The sequence below is a fragment of the Stegodyphus dumicola genome, chromosome 3, assembly GCF_044657685.1.
Source record: "Stegodyphus dumicola isolate Sdum_Otavi_A_Nest chromosome 3, ASM4465768v1".
NCBI classification, from domain to species: domain Eukaryota; kingdom Metazoa; phylum Arthropoda; class Arachnida; order Araneae; family Eresidae; genus Stegodyphus; species Stegodyphus dumicola.
The window spans coordinates 252,285,851-252,303,134 of record NC_140770.1 but is presented as its reverse complement, the minus strand read 5'-3'; the positions used below and the strand labels follow the sequence as shown (position 1 = coordinate 252,303,134).

Below are 17,284 nucleotides of genomic sequence, written 5' to 3'. Positions count from 1 at the left end.
AATCTCACCTTATTCTTGCTGCGATGAGTAGTGGTTTTGAGTAAGGATAATAACACATTATTTGGCGTCAAACTTATAACTTTGTATTACTTAAATGAATATTGTGTTACCCTTATCTCATATTACTTGGGAACTCAATCTTTCACGAGCAGAAAAATTGTTTATAAAAGCCAACGTTAATCTAATTTTCTCATTACTTCAACATGAATGTAATTTTTAATCAATCTAATCTTTTGATCGTCCTGATTCTGTTCTCATCAACTAGTTTTGTTTAGGTCAACCTAATTTTGTTTTTTTCTGATCAACCAGTTTTCAAGCTTTCTAATTTTCTGATTAATGCTAATCTGAATGTGGTATTACTGTACTTCTGCTCCGTATTAAACAGTTTGTTACTTTCCTAATCAAAATGTTGAATGTGATGGTGTAATCGTTCGATTACACATCAGTGAATATGTTTTTTTTTTTTGATTAATATATGCAATTTGCATAAGGAGGTAGCTGTGTCTGCTGCACTTACTGTGTGTTACTGCATTTTTTGCATAAGGAGGTAGCTGTATTTTCTGCCCTAATTGTTTGAATAAATACCATTATCTGACAGAAGATTCTCAATTTGGCTTGCCTTAGAACATTTGCTTGAAATGAAAATATTGCTTTTGATCAAACGAATATATCTGTACCAAAAAAATAAAAAATGAGAACTCTTTTGTTATTTATATCCCGAGGTTAACTCACAGCATCAAGTTCTTCTACGCGTTGGATTTTCTTTCCTTTCCAAAGCCACCTTCAAAAAGCAGAAGCTGAAAAACTGTATCTGAAGATGCCAAGTCAAAAAAATTGTAAAATTCGTGAAAAGGCTAATTGAATTGTGAATATCGGTCAATGGAACATGGAAAAACATAGTTACTTATCAATTGACATAGGGCAGATATTGGATGTCGAAATAATGAGACAATTTTCTGGTGTGTAATAAGGTTGTAATGGACTTTTCTCCTTCCTTACCATGTGCCTTTGAGGTGTAAATCGAAGCACGTCCCGCTGGCGATCGGAAGGCCTACAGCTCGAATTTCGGCTGATTTTTCAGATTTTCTGCTTGAGTAAATGCCTAATCGTTCTACAAGTGACATCTGAACTAAAATGTGATAGACGATAATTCATAACCACCTGGATTTGGAGACTGGAAGGCGAAGACCGCCTTTAAATAGGGAAAATGTAAGGTATTTTTTTTTTTTTTTTTTTTTTTTTTTTCTTTCTTATCCTATGCTTTCGTAGTGTAATTGGGAGTACGTTTGGCTGGATGTCGGGAAGTCCGAAGTTCGAAATGCTAAGATGTTATCACTGAATTTTCTAATCGCTCTACAAAGTATCCAAAAATTTTAGTTCCTATAAGATGCATATGTCTTGAAATCACCAGGATTCAGCTTCAAGCATAGAGACACTTCGATCATATAGAATTTGCAAACTTTTGGAAAAATCTCAGGAATCTCCGATATACAGATTATTATGAGGATACCGCTTCCAAAGCAGTTGGCTAGATTACGCTTGAATACGACAAAGTCCACGAGAGCTATCTAACTAGAAAGAGATACCTTCGTCGAGGCCTTTCTTAATGAAACTGGCTTATACTCACGTTACGCGTTTAACGACGGAAACCAAACATGCAAACAACAAACGAAAAGTATCTTTTCGCGTATTTTTGCTTATGATATCCTGGGATAATGTTTTCACTTTATAAAACATGTGATATGGCCTATGTATTGAGTTTAAAGACAGTTTTATTTTAGAATTACACTAATTTTTATGATAAAGAATAAAATACATAGAAAATCTAGCATATGTATTTGCCTGTAAAGAATGAAACAGGGAAAAAAACACGAGATCTAAAAGAATTTGAAGTGCCTTAGAATCATTAATTCAGTGTTGTTTGTTTCCATAATTGCAGTTAACCAGAATGTTGATTCGAGAAACTTTGCTAAATGCCTATGAATAACGTAGTGTACGTTCCTCATTGTGCAAAATTTTAGGCGCGTTAAGAATCCTTATGTTTTTATTCAAACTGTTATCAATCATTTAGTTGATTGTTTAAGATATCTATTTTAAATCTTAGCTAAAATTTTATGTTACATATTATACGTAAATAAATGCTTCGACTTGCTAACAAAGCATTTGTACTGTTACTACTATAATTATGACGACCGATATCGCTTTAAGAATCGCAATAAAACTTCTTTAAACAGAAGCAACCTGTGTTGCAAAGAATTTGGATGTCTGTGGAAGACTTAGAAAACTTTCCATTTCAAGAATTTTTTATATTGGTCTTACCAAGGATTTTTTATACGGGATATTTTTATATGTGTTCTTTTTTATATCTCAAGGATTTTTTAAATCGCTATGCATGTCAGAAGTTAGAGTCACTTTCGAAAAAGGTTTGCTTAGAGCAGTGGCTATTGAAGGAAACTTGTTGTTAATGTTTAAAAAAATTTTCATGCGAAAACTAGAAATGTGAATTTTAATATTTCTTGCTGTTCTTATTTAATAACTGTAAAATATCAAAAACTAAATTGTAAAAAAATTATTTACATAACACGCATTTTAATTCTGTTTTAAAAAGATAAAATTTATTCACGTTTTAAAGTTTTATGTATCTACTACAGAGCACCCATGCTGTCTACTCGAGAGATCTACATATAATAAAAAAATTAATAAATATTTTATACACGCTGCATTAAAAGTATGTATCTGTCCATTGAAAGCATTTCCTTCCTTGAAGAGGTTTCATTAAATATTAATTATACGTAAAATTATATTTTAGAGGACGTTTTAAATAACGTGAAATATTGGTTCAGGCATGAAATTACCTAAACTGCGTTAAGTAACTAATTAGCATCTTGTTTACTTCGTCTTTTAAAACTCAGCTGTTCTGAAAAATTATTATTCTGAAGATTTCTGAGCAAAGTGCTTAGAAAATCCCTTATCTCATCTTCAAAACTACTTTTGAGGTTTGCAAGCCTCTACGCAACAGGATCTTCACAACCGTAAATCTTTATCGCATCCGTGTCTGCCTAAGGTAAGGACGTCGAGAACCCAGAAGAGGCCCATGACAATGTTTCTGTGGGGGGCCTTTTATTCTTTTTCAAATTCCTGTTCTTTGAATAAAATGTCTCTTATTTTGGGGCTTCAAATTCTCGGGGGCCCCTAGGAGGCCCAGGCCCTTTGGAGCCATTCTCGCCATCTATCTGCCCTTCACGGACCACCTCCATAAAATTTCCCGGTTGCCATGCCAGTTAGCTGTTTTACAGTTCGATTTTTAAGGATTATGAGATTTTTTTTTTCAAAAGATAATCATGAAAGCTCGTGATTTCTGGAGAAATAAGGTACCACAAGATCAATAATTCAGCAAGTTTCTTCCCGGAAGTTTTATCTTCTTCATAGTATGTTTTTGAGCCCTGCGGCCATAAATGAAAGTGGAAATAAAATGCAAACACGTGGTTAGGAGTTGAAACGTAGTTTCAATCACGAGAAATTCTGAAAGATTAGGGAAAATGTATTATTAGGTTAGTAAACCTAAGGATCACATTTTAGAAAAATTGTTTTCAAGAAAGTTCCTGTTCGGGAGGTAAATAAAGAAATTCCGTGCATATTCCAAAACACGAACTATGAATGTTTTACATTGGAACAAACTAAGATGCGTTCATGATGATTAATACTTATTTTGCATTACTGTTATTTTTTTTTAGATGCGGTCTAATTGTTATAGGACATGCAAAACTGCGAGTGAAAAAATAAATGATGCCTTCACATCCAGTACCTATATACATCTATGATCTATTATGGAATCATATACGAAAGTAAAGATGATCTTATTTATTACATAAGTTGCATTAACTGGTTTCTCAACTCTCCTTGTCAGGATAATTTCTATGAATTCAGCGATAGTGAAATGACGATTCTGAAGCAACTATTGATGGTGCATACAATGATGTTTAAAATTAAAGGGACAACTATGATGTAAAAGATGTCTTATCTATTAAGTCCAATAAAAAGCAATTGTTTCGTAGCTCAAGGTTAACATCAGTACGTACTCTGTAAGGTTTTACTTTATTCTTACCAGGTAATTTTAGTTTGATTTTCGTATTCCTACTGATTTCAGTTTCCTGCCGGGATGTAAATTTTCTATGGCGTAGATGTAAATTTTAAATGTGTTTCAGGAGCAGTATTTAAGCTGCGTTTCAAGAGTTCAAAAGGGTAGTAGCGGTCTTAGTTTCGATGTTTATGCTGCGAGTTAAAATTAGCTCTCTGGTTCGGTGTTTTATACCCTTCATTTTATACTGATATTTCTCGGCTCGGTTTTACTGTGTGCAGCCGGTTTAGCGTTAGTTTAAACTTAACAGTCATTAGATTATCTTAATTTTACTAGTGAATTGTTACATTACTATTTTCTGTTACGTAGCCACAAGCGGTGGTGATTTGTGAGCACGAAGTGCGTGCATCTGTTTAATTTAGATTCAAATAAAAAGATTATTTAAACCTTTCACCTGCAGTATTTATTCTTATGAGCACAGCGAGAATTCGCAACTCAGTCTTCGACAATAGGGTTTTAAGAGTGTATGCTCTCGAAGAATACAAGAAAACTCTATAACTCTGTATTTTCCTTCGCTACATAGAAATATACAAACTTTTGCCCTTGTTTTCTTCGATACGTGGGGTAAAAAGAGAAAAATAATGCTTCAAGTTCTAATTTCAAGGCTTACACGAGTAACTCTATAAACTTTTTGCATGTGGAATGCGGAATAGGTCGTTGAGAAGACATTTCACGGATTGTGAAAAATGACATACTGTTGGAAGAATAGAGGCAAGACAAATATGGGTAGCGGACCGTTAATCCTAAACGTAGCCAAAAGCGTTATATCAAAAATTTGCAAATGGTTTAAAGACACCAGTGAAATATACGGATAACCATCGGAAATGTGCCCCAAGAGATTCTTAGGACCGTTATTTGACAATTATTACTAAAAATATTATATAATTCACGTCAACCAGATTACAAGGAAGTTAATTATATGAATTCGATTACCTAAATATACCCAGGAATGCATAAAAGCGGATGACATTGATGGTAAAAGCGCATGACAAACACATTTGTATCCCACTAATTCGGGCAGCTGAACGTGTCTGGCTGTACCGGTGCATAGATCATAGTGGTTTGATTACCATGGACTGGAGCTCTATCACGAGTATCGTTTTCATTTGAAGGAATTATAAGTGTTACAATCTTTAGGGAACAAAATGCACGCAGTAAACTTGAAAATATCCATGAAACACATTGGCACAAAAAAGTGCAATCATAATACGGATGGAAATCACTTTGAATGACTGTATTGATAAAATGTGCACAGCTGGATCTACAGACTTTTACCAGTGCAAATATGAATGCTGAAATATATACAACTGATGTTCCTAATCCTTATGCCAAGCTGTTTAGGGATGCAATCGGTAATACCTTCTTCCTAATGAATGATAAGACTCGCCCCCAAAATGTTGCGCTAATGACCGATTATACAATGAGGACAAAGCGATTTTGCGTTGTTTCACTTTTCATTCGAATCTATTTTCATTCAGAAAAAGCGTAAGATATTATTTTATGTTTAATCTGCCTGTTATTAACAAACTAAACTACTTAGCAAGCAATAGATGCAGTTTTTACTTTTTATTCTGATTGGTAGAATATATATATATTCTTTTTATTCTGACTGGTTTAAATAAAAATGCATTTAATTCGTGATATAGTTAACTAAAAACTTTAAATACTTTTATAGAAATACAGTGCATATTTTTTCACTTTTTAATGATTGTATTTTGGGCAAAAATCAGCAGTTCTATATTTTGAAGCTATGTCAGGCATGACACAATAAAGTTCTTAAGCAAGTTTTATGTTATTAGCTGAAAAATCATTCAAGTTATATGATTTTTATAACTGCTCCTTAAATGTTTCTCGTTAATGTTATAAGGTATTTCTCCCACCTTCTTGGCATGCCTTCGTGGTGTGTGGTCTGCACGTTGGGCGCGTATTCCTGAGGTCCGCGGTTCGATTCCCGGCGAAGGCGTTTGTTATTTTGCATCTTTCCTGCTTCCAAGAAAAATCCTAATGCCTCTACAGTGGCACCCGAACTAAAAGGGTTTTGGATGAGGATTCTCCACGTCCAGGATTTGGCATTTGGGTCCCCTAAAAACCCCAGTCGCCCTTTAAAAGGGGGAGTATATAAGGTATTTCTCCCACCTTCTTGGCGTGCCTTCGTGGTGTTGTGGTTCTGCACATTGGGCAGGTATTCCATAGGTCCGTGGTTCGATTTCCGGCGAAGGCGGTTGCTAATGTTTCATCTCTCCGGCTTTTCCAATTAACCTAATGTCTCTACAATGTTTTATACTAGACCTCCAGATCAAAGAATCACGATTGCATAGTTACTGTCCTTGAAAGCCACAGTTAAACTCAGGCATGTAAGCCAAACCTTTGTTTGGAGTTATTATCAAGCACTGCTAGCTTCTGAGAACCACGTTTAGCTTTTGATTCAGTAAAGAATAAATGTCTGTTTTGGGAATCAATGGCGGATTTTTTTCCCTCTCTCTCATTTTTTGAATAATTTTTTAAAAATCAATTATGCAAGATTAGGATACATTTAATTAGAATACTTTTCAACGTTATTAATATTTAAATATTAATGCTTTATTATTTAATGGTCTATAATGCATTTAATGTTGTCATAAGGTCGCATAGAGGGTCTTTATCTAGGATGAATGATTTCAGATTGCAACACTACCATTTTCAGTGGTGAAATCCTGGTGCAATGCGGGGCCTTTGTTAATGATTCCAGATGCAAACTGGAAGGTAACTTCAATTGACAAAGAGATAAAAGAAGTCTTTTCATCAGGGTCAGGAGACGAACACCTTTGTTGTACGAGTGAAGGAATTTTCCCCCTCCGAGAGTTCAGCGCATGGTAACGAGACAGTGAGATATAAAAGGTGGTTTCCTGAGAAGAGACGGGACCAAGTTTTTCGTTCTACGTAGGCGGACAGCGAAGTTGTACTGAGCGTATTGTTAACATATTTTTCTGACAGGTGTTACCTTAGGGTAAAAAAATTTCTTTCTTCAAGACATCGGATTTCAACGATGACGATTATAATGACTATGCTGATTCGGAGAGGTCTACGGTTTCACAGCCGGTTATTTCTAGAAGAGAAGAGTTCTTGAGAAGCCCGAAGCCTCCCGAAAGGAAAGGGGAAAAGGTGCTTAAAACCATATCGGAACAACAGTTAGAACAGCTGATGAATCAAGAAACTGATGAATTTAGTCCGAATCAAGTTCATTAAAGGAATTGTCAGAGATATGGGATTTGATGAAGCGGTTTCTACGTTAAAAACATGCGGATACATAGTTGGAAGAAAAGGTGCTAAAAAGCCCCGCACAGAAGGAAAACCTAGCAAAGAAAAAGCTGCAGAACCGATAGAAAGTGATGGACCATGGATATCTCCTAAAAAGACAGTAAAAATTCCCGAGAAGCAATAACCGATGAAAATTGCGAACAGTAACAGATTCCAGTCACTCGATAAGGTAAATGAGGAGTCCAGCAAGACACGCCCCCAGCAATTGTACTTTAAAGCAATGCAACTGATTGGTTGAAAATTGAGGAACTACTGCGACAAGCATGCGAGGAGGAATTCCTAGCTGATACAAAGACAAAATCAATCTTCGTTAATGTGAAGAGCGTGGATGATTACAAGAATGCTACAAAACTGCTGAAAGAAAGGAACATACCTTCCAACTGAATGCGGAAAAACCACTGAAAGTACTGTTGAAGAACATCCCAGATAATATAACAATATAACTGAAGAAGCGATATTCAAGGATCTAGAAAGGAGGAAGTTCCCGATCTTGAAAGTAAAACAATTCCTAAGAAGTAAGAAAAATAATTCAGAAAATCTGCCCATCTTTTTGCTGGAGCTTGAGAAAAAGAAATCAGGATATGCCATACACGACCTAAACTGTATGTTCAGTGTAAACATAAGAATAGAAAAGTTTGCACCGAAAAAGCGACCTATTCAGTGCTATAGGTGCCCAAGAGTGGGGACACACGCAGCAGTTATGCACCAATGCAGAGAGGTGCTGCAAATGTGGAAAAAACCACCGAAGCAACCAGTGTAACCTGGAACCAGACGCAGAACCAACGGGCATTTTTTGCCAAGAAAAACACGTTTGCAGCTATCGTGGTTGCGCGGAGTATAAGAAGAAATTTGAAAGAAGGATCCCGCAAAAGGCGATTCCACCACCTAAAAAAGCAGACTTCTTAAAACTTATTCAGGCTAAAGTAGACAGAAATCCTGAAAACTCCACCAAACCTCTTTACAGTAAGAAACTGAAGCCCCACCCCCAGCAGAACCAAAAGAAGCTATGGATTTTCTTAATGATCGGAAAGTTAATAGTTTCCAACTATTATTTTCGCAAATAGAAAAGATAAGATTGGCAAAGCAGAAAAATTATCAGCAGGTTTCCAAGCTGCGATGACGCTAATGAAGATTGCAGAATCATATGATTAATTTGCTGATCGAGGAACTTGGACTTCGAATGTCTACCCTGCAACTACCACGACGGCCTGCTAATGCAGAGACCTTCCAAAGTTTATCATCTCACATCGATCGTACTCTGCATATTTGTGTTTTTCGCCTTCGGGTGGTGACATGTAAATTTACATGTTCTTATTTTACTCACAACCGGGAACGGCCGTTCTTGATACGGCAACATAGATGGATCAGGTTTAAACTCTTAGAACTTGATGCCTGTAACGAAAGTAAAGCATAAGAGACGCTATTTCTATTCTGCTAGAGCTATGGGCATGTTGGCCGGCTAGAACTATAATATGTATAACTATGTATAATGCGATAAAGCATTTTTCCTGTTAACAAAATTCCGAAATTACGGGAGTGAATATATCGAAGTCCTGTACTGTCAAGATATGCAAATGTTAATGTTTTTATCTTATTAAAATTCATTTTACTGTTAGTACTTGAGTTTGAAGTTCATTTCAACCCTGTATCACAGCCCGAGGTTTATGTAGCGGTTTCGGCTACTGCACCACAATGTTGTAACTCTGAGGCATATATTTTTTTAATTTAATTTCTAAAATTAGAGGCAATTTTCGTCATTTCGTAAAAATGCTATTGTAGACTACACTATTTTTGCTCTTCACATTTTGTTAAGAGCTTTACGATATATTCTGTAGCAAAACTAGTCGAATAGTTGTTTTTGATTAAGAGAAAAAGTATATTGCGATGAAAATGGTTACGATAATATAAATACCTTTTAATAAACATAATATTTTCTATAAATATTTTGTACTTATTTAGTAAAATAACAGAAAACGTCCATATTTCCAGCTTGTACAAGACGCTCTCGTGTATACGACGTACCTTAATTCTGGGATCCAAAATTGAGAAAAATAAAGAATTAGTTAGTTGATGGGCTGATTTTTATTAGTCTGCTAGATTACAATTTAAGAAAAAAATATCACATAAAGTTATTGAAATCAGCGTTTATTAACTATACAATTCATTTTCATTGTCAGATCTCTCATCCATTAACTAGACCTCATGTTGTTGCCCCCTAAAGCTAAAGGGGGCGCAAAAGGCATAAGGGGTTAAAACCGAGCTCCGCTGCCAAGGCAACCAGTCTGTGCTACGTCACAAAATCTGATTTAGAGCTTGTGGCATAGAGTTCAAAGTTTTCAACTTTATGCCGAGTTTGGGATAAGCGTCGGCCAATCAGAGCGAAGCTAAAACGAAGCGGCGCTCTACAGAAGATTTCGCTGTTACAAAACAAGCAGAGCGAACGCGGAAAACCAATCGAGCAGGAGAACAGCGCGGGAAAGTTGTAGACACATCAGTTGTAGATACGCATGCGCAAATTTAGCTTTTCTCATTTGCCACCCCGTTCTCGCAAGTGTGAACGGAATTCCCGTATTTTATGCCCTTTAAGCCGCCGTCTGAACGCAGCCTAAGGTACACAAAGACCTAAGGTGTATGTGCCTCGAATGCATCGTATCAGTTTGGTTTCATTGCAGACCGTCTTGCACTAAAAGGATTTAAGTTATTATTTTTATTTTTAAGTTAAAGATAACTTAGTATGCACTCAGGTGGGAAGTTCCGTTGTTGGGAACTAGAAACGATATCGTTTGAAACTTTTACATATTTTTATCCATCATTTCAGACTTCATCACATGAACAGGCGGGGGGGGGGAATTCTTGTGAATCTCAAATAGAATTTCAGACGATTTGGTTTTTTAAAGAAACAGGTAAATGAAGGCTTTGGCATTCGAAGGGTTAGCATATGCGTAGTCGACATTTTTTTCAGCCTTGGTTTCATTTGTCGCAATGCCACCGCTAGCGTTTCCGTTGCCGCCAGCGGCGCCGTTGTCTAAGACGCACCCAGTTTTTAAACACGAAATTTTTAGAGTGCGTCTGTATTTTAGCTTTTTTCTGTGTTCTTTACAAAACGCAAATTAATTCTTTGTGTAATTAAGATTAGGTTTTTGGATCTTGAGAAAGAGGGTCATTTTGGCACTGCGGGTTACGTGGTTAGATTCTGCCAGTTTTAGTTAATGTAATTATCTCGGCTTTGCATTCTCTCGCCACCGATACCTGAAACTGACCGGTAAATTATTGTGTTAGCTTATAGCTTAGTATTTAACTGTGTTGTCTTAAATATTGATCAACGTTTAGATTTAATTGACTATTCTCATTTATTTATATGTGGTTATTTTAGCACAAAGCTGTGCACTTATGTTTAAATCTCTTTTAAATTCAAAGTTGTTTTATAACCTCCTAAGACTTTTTAGTTCTGCCTCAAACATAGCGAAAGCTCTCTATATGTCTGCTAGGGTTATAGGACTTAAGTAATAGTACTAGACCAAGTATAAACTTACAGCACTTTATTTCTAATGTTTTGCTATGCGTAATTTATCCCTTAAACTGTAAACATATCACATTACCATATTTGCATATGTGGAATGAATATCGTATTATTTTATGGCATTCGATATTATCCAGTTTTACTCCTTTGTGTATTTTAACGAATATGCAAAGCATGCGAATTTACTTGCCTAAGAAAAGCGATGTTTTCGTAGATAACATTTTAAGAGAAAGTGGTTTATATTCATTTTAAACATGAGTAAAGCCACCATAAAAACACGTATGCAGTCAACACATTTGCCAGGATTCGACCATGGGTCGAACTACCAGTGTTCATGGTTTTAATTCACGCTTTCATTAATAGCTCAAATGTACTATCAGTAATCGAGGAAGGTCTCGAAACGCATCATCTGAGGATATGCGAGCACTGCTGCAAGTGTAACACAAAAACAATTTGCTACCTTTCTTTTCGTTTTGAAACCAAACAACTTTAATGCGGAAGTTACAAGTTTTTTTTTTTTTCAAGTTCTTTTAAAAAAAACTTCAACTTATCCCTAAACAGTTAATGGATTTGTATTAAACCCTTTAATCTTTGCGCTTCAGAGAACGTTTGAAATGAAGAAAAATCTACGAGTATGTATGATTCAACTTGTGTTCTTTTTACTTCCTTCTACGAAGTAAAAATTGTAATCGCGAAAAGTTTCAGGCAGCATATTTCAACGAAAATATCCATTTTGACCGCTATCGAATGCAATTTTACGATGTTTTTGCGTGATATCTGTACGTAAGGACAAAACAAAAGACTCGTTTCGTCCAAAAAAAAATTATAAAACTGCTTTAAAATTAATTCTGAAGAGAATTTTTCGTGGCGTCTGTACGAACGTATGTACGTACGTACATGCGTATCTCACATAACTCAAAAACGAGTAGCCTCAGAACGTTGAAATTTTGTATATAGGACTGCTATAACATGTAGATGTGCACCTCGTATTTTGGTTGCAATTGGCCGCACCAAACGTTTATAAATACTATATTTATATATATATCCACTCTGTTACTCGGCACAGTGATCTCAGTTTCTTTACTCTTATATGTTTGTAAATTGTACATTTTTTGCTATAAAAATGATTGAATTATGTTGTTCTTATCTTCCGGTTAAGGATTTTATGCCTTTCGTAATTCTGGAAGCAATATTTGTATAATTATCAACAATTTGAAAGCTGTTTAAGTGCGGTTAAGTTTTGAATAACATGGCGGACATATTTGTTTACATTTGAAACAGCAGAATTGTAGATTTGTTGCCAATCTAGAGAGACTAAGCTTCGCAACCACAAAAATAACGCCTTCATTTATTATTGCGAATTAAATCATGCTTAATCCTTTCTGGAATTTTTTCGTGGAAATAAGTGTTTAAGATTTACTTAATTTTTAATAATTAGTAATTTAATTTTTAATAATTAGTAATTTTTAATACAGATATTTTGAGCTTTTATGTATTTTTGTCTTGTCGCGAAGTGAAAACTGAATTAATTGAATGAGAAATACTCAATCGTCTGTGAAAAACTGTTTCTTTTTTGTTTTGTTTGCTTAATTTCTTTTTTACATCGTTCTAGCTTTATTATAGTATTTGAAAAGAACATGTGGCAACGATTAGATAATTCTTTAAATGATATACATTTTGTGCATTCTGAGTTATAATATGAATGAAATATAATACTGTTAAGTGAACCTAGTGCCAGAGTGTAGCTATGTGAAACAAATAGATTGAATTTTAAAGAATGCCTTTATTCTATTGTGGTTTATGCGCTGTAGGCGAAGTAGATTTAATTCAATCCAATAAGTTTAAAAGAAATGCAAGAAACAAATGCGTATAATTTAATATTCCGTACAAGGAAGTCATGTGGTGTACTCATCAGATTTTTTCCCTTTATCAAAACGAAACGATTAGACTCGACAGATGATAGCAACTAGAAGCTGTTTTTGTATCGCAACCTTCAAGCATTGTGGGCTGCTTACCTCGGCATAGAATGGGAAACGATTTCGTGTTTTTCTTGTTTTTTACACCATTCTGGCTCAGTAAATGTTGCGTTGTCCTTCGTTGAATTCTAAACAAACATTCTTTACACGGAGACTATAAAGAGTCTCTTTTTTTCGGTCTGCAGTTAACAGCTGTTGTTACGTTTTGAGTAATTGCGTGAATTATAGATTCGTAAGCAAAAATGGTGAATAAAAGAAGAATGTAAAAAACTTACGATTGTAAAACAATAGGTGCGTCATAGAGACATTAAGTTCTTTTTATTTCCACAGCTTCACAAAGAGATTTAGAATACTTGCGAAAAAAATTCTAGATGAATTTTGTGAGAAACAAAGAATTTATTTTCGACCTAAACGTACGTTCTTAATATCAAAAATTGAAGAATATGTGCTTCAAATAATAGATAATGTTTTAGTTCAGTGTGTTTTGCAAATTTAAGACTAATTTTCTTTTTCAGATTTTAAAATAAATTTATTTATGATGTGGGAGATGAAACTCATTGCCCTTTCAAAATAAAGATTATTTTGAATTCATTGTGAAGGCGTAGAAATTGTTTTTTGTTGTTGTTGGAATTCTAAATATATTCAGTTGACTTTTGATGTGGATGGCTGTAGGAAGTGAAAGAATGTAAATATTCTTGAATAATTTATCGAGGTTGTTGTTCTCAAAGCTGTTCGATATGAATTATGATGCAGCAATAAATGTTTATAAGCGTCTTTTTATTAGTCCTCTGGAAGTTCAAATGCATCTTAAGCAGCACTTAAATTTATCTTATACAGCACACTGAAAGAAAATGAAAAAATATTGTTATTATTAATTTAATATTTCCATGTATTTAATGTTTCTTTTCCTGCAAAAACAATGCCTTTATTTGAAAGGCAGCATTTTCATTCTTCTGTCCTGCATTTATGCAATTTTACATTTTTAAAAAATTCTGTTTAACTTTGCCTAAAATTAGCTTGTTTCAAGTACTCAGATTCCTAGCTTTGTTTTACCTAATTTCATATAAATTTAATTTTCCATTATAATAATACACATACATAATAAATTTACTCATGTTTTAAAATCAAGCAAAATTTAATCTCAGATTAACGGAGTTTTTACTTTAAAAAATACATTAATTAATGAATTTTGAGGGATTTTGACATAGGTTTATTTTCTTTACAACGCAGAAATACGCGTGCTATAAATCGGAAATACATTATTCAAAATCAGGAACATAATAACCACTTGCGCTAAAAAGACGTGCCACGCACGTCGAGATGCTTTTGTCTAAAACCGCGAGCGACGTGAACACCACGTCGATTGGCATTTATCACAAAAATGAAAATAACGTGGTGCACACGTCGCCTAACAACGAGATTGTTTATTTCTCAAGTTACAGCTCTGAATTGCACTCGCAGACGCAGAAGGGCGTAAATGAGACACTTTACCACTTGTTATATTGTTAGCGCACGGCACCGCAACCGTGAAGTTTTGTCGTAGCGCAAGTGGTTGAAAAATAATACATGAAAAGTATAACAATCACGATCCGAAAACTTAGCAAATATAATTTAAGACCCCGAAGAAAATTTTATCTTTAAATTAAAAAAGAAAAAAAAATTATGTGTACAATTTTCCTGCATTTCATTTAAACATATTATTCATTTCATTTAAACACGAATTTTGAATTAAATGTACTTCGTCGACAGCGCATAAACCACAATAGAATAAATGTACTCTTTAAAATTCACTATATTTACTGGTTTATAGGGGACACTGTATTTACTTATTTATAGGGACACTTCGGCGTCACGTTCACTTAATAGCATTAACATTCATTTTATAACTCAGAGTGCACAAAAGTTATATCATCTGAAAAATTACCATAAGTTCTATTCAAATACTATAATAAATCTAAAACTATATATAAAAGAAATTAAACAATTAAAAAAGAAACAGTTTTTATTCACAGACGATTCAACGCTGTTTACCTAATGAGCATGCGCTACTAATTAATTCAGTTCTCACTTCACAAAATATTTTCATTAAAATTTGAAAGCTATAGAAAATTACAAAACAGCAAATGCAGTTAAAACAATTTTTACAATTAAAATTGCAGTTTCCATGCAAAAAAGCTAATGATTTAAAAGTTAATTCCATAATAAATTAAGCATAATTTATTTCGCAATAATAAAAGAAGACGTTACCCTCTTGTTGCGAAGCTTAGTTTCTCTAGATTGGCAACAAATCCATTCTTCTGGTAAGTTTCAAATTTAAACAAATATGGTTGTCATTCTAAACAAACTTAAGCTTAGCCGCAATTAAAAAACTTTTAAATTATTGATAATTCCACATTTATTGCATGCAAATTAACTAAAGGCATAAAAACCTTAACTGGAAGATAAGAACAACATAATTCAATCGTTTTTAAAACAAAAAGTGCACAATTTACAAACATATAAGAATAAAGAAACAGAGCTCACTGAGCCAAGTAACAAAGTGGATAATATAGTATACATAGTAACAGAATGGATATATAGTATACATATATTTATCTGCTTTTGGTGCTGTCGAATGCAACCAAAATGGGAGGTACACATCTACAGCCAGTCCTACATGGAAAATTTCAACGTTCTGAGGCTACTCGTTTTTGAGTTATGCGAGATACATACTTTCGTACGTACGTACAGACACCACAAAAATATCTCTTGAGAATTCATTTTAAATCAGTTTTATATATATATATATATATATATATATTCGGAAAAAGAATCTTTTATTCTGTCCTTGCGTACAGATGTCACGCAAAAACATCGTTAAATTGCTTTGGATAGCAGGTAAAGTGGATATTTTCTTTGAAATATGATACCCGAAATTTTTCGCGATTACAATACTTCCTATTTACTTCGTACAAGGAAGTAAAAAAGTGGGAAAAATCATTTGAATAATAACATGGGAAGTCTTAGCTAAAAACAGTATCTATTGTTGCTATCTCATAAAATAAAATTCTCAACGTTAGTTAAAACTGAAAAAATAATTTCAAGTTTAAAATCTCTTTTTGTTTGTACATATCTATTTGAACGTAAAATGACCTAAATAGGAGGGTATCAAAACGTTAAAACCATTTATTATATTTCAATTAAATTTATCAAAGTAATATATGTACGAAACTTTTCATTCTGTATATTACTTCAGAATACCATCAAATCTGTTGAAATTTATTTTGCATCCCTCTGTAATGGAGATGAGTTAGAAATCTATCATTCAACCTTTCTTCTGGAACTTACTTAGGCCATCAGTGGTATAAAATAACTCTTGTTGGAAAATATTTGTAAAAAATTCAGATAAAACTCACTTTTTGAAACACAATTTAAACAATTTGAGAAAGGTATTTTCATAATATTAAAAGATAAAAGAAAATCTGTCGTTGGATCTGATTTACTGGAATAACCTTTATCTTATCATGAATATGATTTTATTGAGATTGCAAATAAAATACCTGGAACACTGAACAACGAATTTTGTCCCTGGGGGAAAAATAACTGAATTTGAATTTATGCAACTTGCAGTTCTTTGACTGATAAGGGGAAAAAATGAGATAACAAAAAGGTTATAATGATTGATTTTAAGAGAATATTCTTGAAAGAATAAGATAAAAATCCGTTCTTCCATATTTATCTACCCTGAACAATCGTTATTTTTATATCTGATATACGGAAGTTTCATTCTTTTAAACAAAATTTAATCTTTTATTAATGCCAAATCAGATCCGAGCTCATTTTCTCTACAACTACATCATGGTTATACCTTTATGCCTGTAAGGGGCCTAAGTATAAAATTTATATGTTCAGGCAATGATGAGTTTGACTGAAAATAAGTATGACTGAAAATAAGTTGCATATTCTGTTTTCGCTTTTATCGCATTTTGAAAAGATGTAATTTCAATTTCTTTATCATACTTCATTTTTTTATTACAGAAATGAGATTATTTTGAATTTTTATGCAAAATTCATTACTGCTATTTCATTAGACTGCAAAATGTCTATCATAATTTCCAAAGTTGTGTGTTAATAATGCCTGTGCGCTGGCAATAGTACTTATCTAAATAAAATTTTATTTTAAATCTTTCCTCACTTCCAGTAACACGTAAGTCATACCATTTTTTATTACTTTTCGTTTGCAGAAACAGTATTTTCAAATCGAAAGTTAATGGCAGTATAACACTGAGCCAGTCATTCAGTGTCGTTTTGTCATTTAACACCCGCTGCCATCGTCTTTTTTTTACTATTATTTTGAAATCAGGCAATGATTCA

General features: G+C 33.8%; 2 protein-coding genes across 2 annotated transcripts in view; one reads left to right on the top strand and one right to left on the bottom strand.

The window, feature by feature from the left end:
* Positions 1–157, bottom strand: part of LOC118201233 (uncharacterized) — a 75,727-nt gene extending 75,570 nt beyond the window's left edge. The window contains exon 1 of the mRNA XM_085814050.1: positions 9–157. The gene's annotated coding sequence lies outside the window, so the exon portion shown is untranslated. The remainder of the gene's footprint in view (positions 1–8) is intronic.
* Positions 1–17,284, top strand: part of LOC118197805 (basic phospholipase A2 nigroxin B-like) — a 76,601-nt gene that overhangs the window by 1,592 nt on the left and 57,725 nt on the right. The gene's annotated exons all lie outside the window — the stretch shown is intronic.